The sequence below is a fragment of the Triticum aestivum genome, chromosome 7A (genome assembly GCF_018294505.1).
Source record: "Triticum aestivum cultivar Chinese Spring chromosome 7A, IWGSC CS RefSeq v2.1, whole genome shotgun sequence".
In the NCBI taxonomy this organism is placed as follows: Eukaryota; Viridiplantae; Streptophyta; class Magnoliopsida; order Poales; family Poaceae; genus Triticum; species Triticum aestivum.
This window is the reverse complement of record NC_057812.1, coordinates 79094449-79100448: the sequence shown is the minus strand read 5'-3', so window position 1 is coordinate 79100448 and position 6000 is coordinate 79094449.

Here is a 6000-nt window from a genome sequence, read left to right as displayed (position 1 = left end):
ATGTTATGTCCGTGCTTGGTCGACGTACGTACTATACATACGTATAGAGAGGACTAGATATGCTAGCTAGCTAGTAAGCAAACGAAGGAAACAGAAGATCGTCATGAACATATATGCATACAGAGAGAAGTGATATCGACCACCTCTCCTTCTCCGAGAGATTGGTCGAACAACAAGTTCTCGTATATCTATCCGACACTACCGGCTACATATATACAATAATTATCTCTTACAAATATAATCTCCTAACATACGGACGCATGGTCCACATAGTATTCTCCGTCTTCAGCGATCATGTGGTCAAGAAAGAATGCCGCCAATTCCTCTTGAATTGCTCGCATGTGAGCTGGTGCTAGGAGTTCATCCCACTTCCGAAACATCTAATTTGAAGACGGGGGTCAATACATATATATATGAATGAATGAAACTCAACACAAATGATGGTAATAAAATAAAATTGTGAATGTTGTTATTTACGCACTTCATATATTGTTCGTCAGAGTAGCCCCGCTCGCAGGTCGTGTGGCGGATGGACTCGCAAACGTAGTATCCACAGAAATCATTCCCTTGTTCCTGCCACAACCACTTTACAAGAAATATAGGCCAATCAAACTAATAAGCAAGAATGCCAAATGGTATTGATGAAACTAGCACTTGAATCACTAGGAGATGCGCGGAACATGCTACTATAGTACTTACTTTCGGGTGTCTAAATTGCAGCTTCTTCGGGAGTCCCGGAGCTTTTTTGGTGAATTTTTTCCAAACTCTGCCAGACAAAGAAAACAATTACTTGATATATCAGGAAATGAATAAAGTTGCTGATACGGTGGATAATGATCAATTTAACTTACTTCTCGAGCATTTGAGTCATGTCCGCATAGTCCTGGGGATCTTTTCGTCTTGAGTCTAAGAAGCTTACTATTCCCTGCTCAAGCTTAATCTCTAGGAGAATATAGTAGAAACTACACACGCATGCATAACTCATCAATTATATTACTATAATCTTGATTAATATATAAGGGAAACCAAATATGCACAAGACAGTAACACTCACTTGAAGTTGTAAGGAAAGAGTATTATATCTTTGTTTTGATTTATTACCAACGATTGTAGCAAGTTCGCCTCGGTATCTGCGGCATGTAATTTAACCTCAGTTGCATCTATGAGATTTGTGTTAATGAACCCAATATCACCGATTTGTCTTTTTTTCAATTCGGCGATCTTCAATCTGCATAATATAGTGAGGATAATTATAAATACATGCAATGAAAGAGCTGAGCTATATAGAGAGACTTAATGACAGAAGTAGTACTACTTACAGACAGTAGCAGGTGACCGTTGCTTTATCATGGGCCAATTGATTGAAAAATTGAAAGAACTCCTCAAATGGAACAGGCAACAATTCAATTCCAACGAGGTCATGCTCCTTTTTAACTCTCACATACAAAGTACTCCTCCCCCAGACTCTCTGCAGATTTTCAAGTACCAATCATGCAATCTTCGCATCATCGTTGATAGAGATCTTTCATCTTTGACGAGAAGCTTCCCGTACTCGTACCTTTGTATCTGCACCTCCATGAAATCATAATGTACATCGTCGGGCAGGTAATCTCCAAGATTGCTATAACCAGGCACCATCCTCGGATCATTAGCGACGATGTCGCTAGGCACCTTGAGCGGGGGGCACGATTGCTTCGCTTGTTCGCCGAGCTGGGCAATTTGTTTCCCAGCTCATCGTTCTTTCAGCCTTTGATCACTGACAGTACTTCCCGACCGCTCCGCTTCGGCAAATTCCTTCCCAATAATGCGATCATAGTTGCCTTTCGGCGGAGACTTGGGTGGTTTTGTCAGGGGAGCTAGAGTGCGCTTCGCTTTCACCGGATCTACCTTCTCCTCCGGAGGTGGATGTTTCTTTGCTTTCACCCCTTCAAAGAAGTTCCTCACTTCTTCTCGCGCGATGTTGGCGTTCTCCTTCGGGGTCCTCTCGTATGGTAACTTCTCTGGAGTCTTCAGAGAAGGACCGAATCTGTATGTCCTCCCGCCTCTGGTTGTACTGCTAGACGCCGGCAGAGCAGACGGAGTGGCTGTCTTCTTTACTTGCTTACGAGGTGGAGGAGAAGGACTACGACGCACTGGAGCAGACGGAGCGGTGGCGGGTCTCTTCCGCCCTTGCGGATGAGTCGGAGAAGGAGGAGGCTGGCTGCTCGGGCGCGCCAGCGCAGGCGGAGAAGGAGGCGGAGTGCCGCCACGCGCCGGAGAAGGAGCCGGCCGAGTGCCCTGATCGTCACTCGCTGGAGGAGGAGGCGGAGTGCCCTGACTCGCCGGAGGAGGAGGAGGAGGCGGAGGCGTCCAGTTCGGAAGGTTGATGAGCTCCTTCCGCCATAGGCATGGAGCCTTCAAAGCAGAACCCAGCCGAGTCTCCCCTTCACCGGTAGGGTGGTCAAGCTGGAGGTCCTCAAATCCCTCCGTTATTTAATCCACCATCACCCTAGCATATCCTTCTGGAATTGGCCGGCAGTGAAAAGTTGCACCCGGTTCAGTAGGAAAAACAGAGCCAACAGTGGCCTTGACCTTCATATTAATCCATTGCGTCATAAGGTGGCAATTTTGAGACTCCGTGACAGTATCCACGGGATAGCTGGCAGGAGCCGTCAAGACATGCTCCGGCTGAAGCAGCTCGATGGAAGCCACACTGCTTCTCCGTTGAGATGGCGGGGTAGCTTCGGGGGAAGCTTCGGCAGTTTGTTTGCTGCGATTTTCTTCTCGTTCCTCTATCGCTTGTACCCTAGCGTGCAGCGCATGCAGTTGGGTCTGCTCTACTTTCTTCCTCCTCTCGTGGCATTTGTAACCGCCTGCGTCCGGAAACCCAGCCTTCCACGGAATGGAGCCTGGCATGCCTCGTGTGCATCCAGGGTGCTCAGGATTCCCCAGGGCCATTGTGAGCGCGTCGTTCTCTCTGTCTGGAACGAACGTCCCTTACTGCGCTGCTTTGATATAGTGCTTAAGCCTCTTGACTGGTATTTCCATTTGCTCGTCCGTCCAAATGCACTTCCCAGATACAGGGTCCAAGTTTCCGCTAGCCCCGAAGAACCAAGTCCGGCAACGGTCTGGCCAGTTAATTGTCTATGGTTCGATCCCTTTATCAACCAGATCATTCTCACTCTTGGCCCACTTAGGCTGGGCTACGAGGTAGCCACCTGACCCCGTGCGATGGTGATGCTTCTTCTTTGTAGCATTTTGGTTGTTTCTCGCTGACATCTTCTTACTCTTTTCCGATGTCTTGTGGGCCACAAATGCGGGCCAGTGATCTCTGATCTTCTCATATCTGCCCTTGAATTCAGGTGTCTCTTTGTTCTCGACAAACTTATTCAGCTCTTTCTTCCACCTCCTGAATAGTTCTGCCATCCTCTTAAGAGCAAAAGACTTGATTAATTGCTCTTTAACTGGCTTCTCCGGATCATCCTCTGCCGGTAGGGTGAAATTTGACTTCAGCTCAGTCCAAAGATCATTTTTCTGCATATCATTGACATAAGACACCTCAGGATCTTCTTTAGCCGGCTTTAACCATTGCTGGATGCTGATCGGGATCTTGTCCCTAACCAGAACCCCGCACTGAGCAACAAATGCGCTCTTTGTCCATAGGGGTTCAATCGGTTGGCTGTCGGGCGCGATTGCTATGATCTCAAACCTTTCATCTGAGCTCAACTTTCTCTTCGGGCCTCGTCTCTTTACCGAAGTTGTGCTCGATCCGGAGGGCTAGAAAAAAGAACAAAGACTTAATTAATATGTGTACAAACCAAAACAATGAATGCATCAATTAGCTAGTCAACACAAGCTTAACTAATATATATACCTGGCCGGACTCGGTTCGGTCACTGGAGACGTCATCACGGTCTCCTTCTTGCACCGGCATTGGGTGACCGGAGCCGTCCTCACGGTTTCCTTCTTGCACCGGCATTAGGTCACCGGAGCCATCATAATCATAGCCAGCTGCTTCCAGACCATCGGTGTCGTTGAGAAACAACGAGCAGACGGCATCACTTCCTCGTGCGATTATGTCCCCCAACAACTCTACTTGTACTTCGTCTCGAGCGGTGTCCATAGTTTCTACAAATATTTACAACATGGCAATTATTATTCAAACATGAAAGATGGATATATTAGTGGCAAACATAGAACTAATATTAATTAGTGGCCTCGACGCTGCTTCTCTAGGGTTTGGGGTGGCCTCGACAATGCTTCAAGGATAAAAAAAGAAGAAGAAGAAGAAAAAAAAGAGGAGAAGAAAGAATAGAGGAGTTCTTCTCCTCTTTTTTCTTCATCTTCCTCTTTCTTTTTATCGGCAACAAGGGTTGTCGAGGGTCGCCGAGCGGTAGAGGAAACCCTAAATAGCAAGTGTCGTGGGTGTGAGATACATGTGGCCGTCGGTGTCGGACACTACATCCACGTCCCACAAGTGACGTGGGCGTCGAAGCCCGCGTCACTTGTGGGACGTGGATGTAGTCGCCGACACTGAAGGCCACATGTATCTCACACCGACGATACTTGCTATTTAGGGTTTCCTCTACCACTCAGCGACCCTCGACGACCCTTGTTCCCGATAAAAAAAATAGGAAGAAGAAGAAAAAAAATAGGAGAAGAAAGAATAGAGGAGAATAAATCTCCTCTATTCTTTCTGCTCCTCTTTTTCTTCTTCTTCTTCCTCTTTTTTATCGAGGAAGAAGAAGAAAAAAAATAGGAGAAGAAAGAATAGAGGAGAACTCCTCTATTCTTTCTTCTCATCTTTTTTTTTCTGCTTCCTCTTCTTTTTTTTATCCTCTTCATCCTCTCATGTACGACGACCCTCGACCCCTCGGCGACCCTAGATCCCCTCTCGACCTTTGAACCCTCAGCGTCCGTCGACCCCCTCTCGACCCTTGACCCCTCGGCGAACCTCGATGACCCTCGTTCCTGATAAAAAAAGAGGAAGAAGAAGAAAAAAAAGAGGAGAAGTCCTCTATTTCTTCTTCTTCTTCTTCTTCTTCTTCTTCTTCTTCTTCTTCTTCTTCTTCTTCTTCTTCTTCTTCTTTTATCCTCTTCTTCCTCTACCGCTCGGCGACCCTCGACGACCCTCGTTCCCGATCAAAAAAGAGGAAGAAGAAGAAAAAAAGAGGAGAAGAAAGAATAGAGGAGAAGAATCTCCTCTTTTTTTCTTCTTCCTCTTCTTTTTTTATCCTCTTCATCCTCTCATGTTCGATGACCCTCGACCCCTCGGCGACCCTAGACCCCCTCTCGACCCTCGACCCCTTGGCGACCGTCGACCCCCTCTCGACCCTTGACCCCTCGGCGACCCTCGACGACCCTCTTTCCCGATAAAAAAAGAGGAAGAAGAAGAAAAAAAAGAAGAGAAGAAAGAATAGAGGAGAAGAACTCCTCTTTTACTCCTCTTTTTTTTCTTCTTCCTCTTTTTTTATCCCCTTCTTCCTCTACCGCTCAGCGACCCTCGACGACCCTCGTTCCCGATAAAAAAAGGAAGAAGAAGAAAAAAAGAGGAGAAGGATAGAGGAGAAGAACTCCTCTATTCTTTCTTCCCCTCTTTTTTTCTTCTTCCTCTTCTTTTTTTATCCTCTTCATCCTCTCATGTTCGACGAACCTCGACCCCTCGGCGACCCTAGACCCCCTCTCGACCCTCGACCCCTTGGCGACCGTTGACCCCCTCTCGACCCTCGACCCCTCGGCGACCCTCGACGACCCTCGTTCCCAATAAAAAAAAGAGGAAGAAGAAGAAAAAAAAGAGGAGAAGAAAGAATAGAGGAGAAGAACTCCTCTTTTTTTTTCTTCCTCTTCTTTTTTTATCCTCTTCTTCCTCTACCGCTCGGCAACCCTCGACGACTGAGGGAGTCCTGGATTAGGGGGTGTTCGGATGGCCGGACTATACCTTCAGCCGGACTCCTGGACTATGAAGATACAAGATAGAAGACTTCGTCCCGTGTCCGGGATGGACTTTCCTTGGCGTGGAAG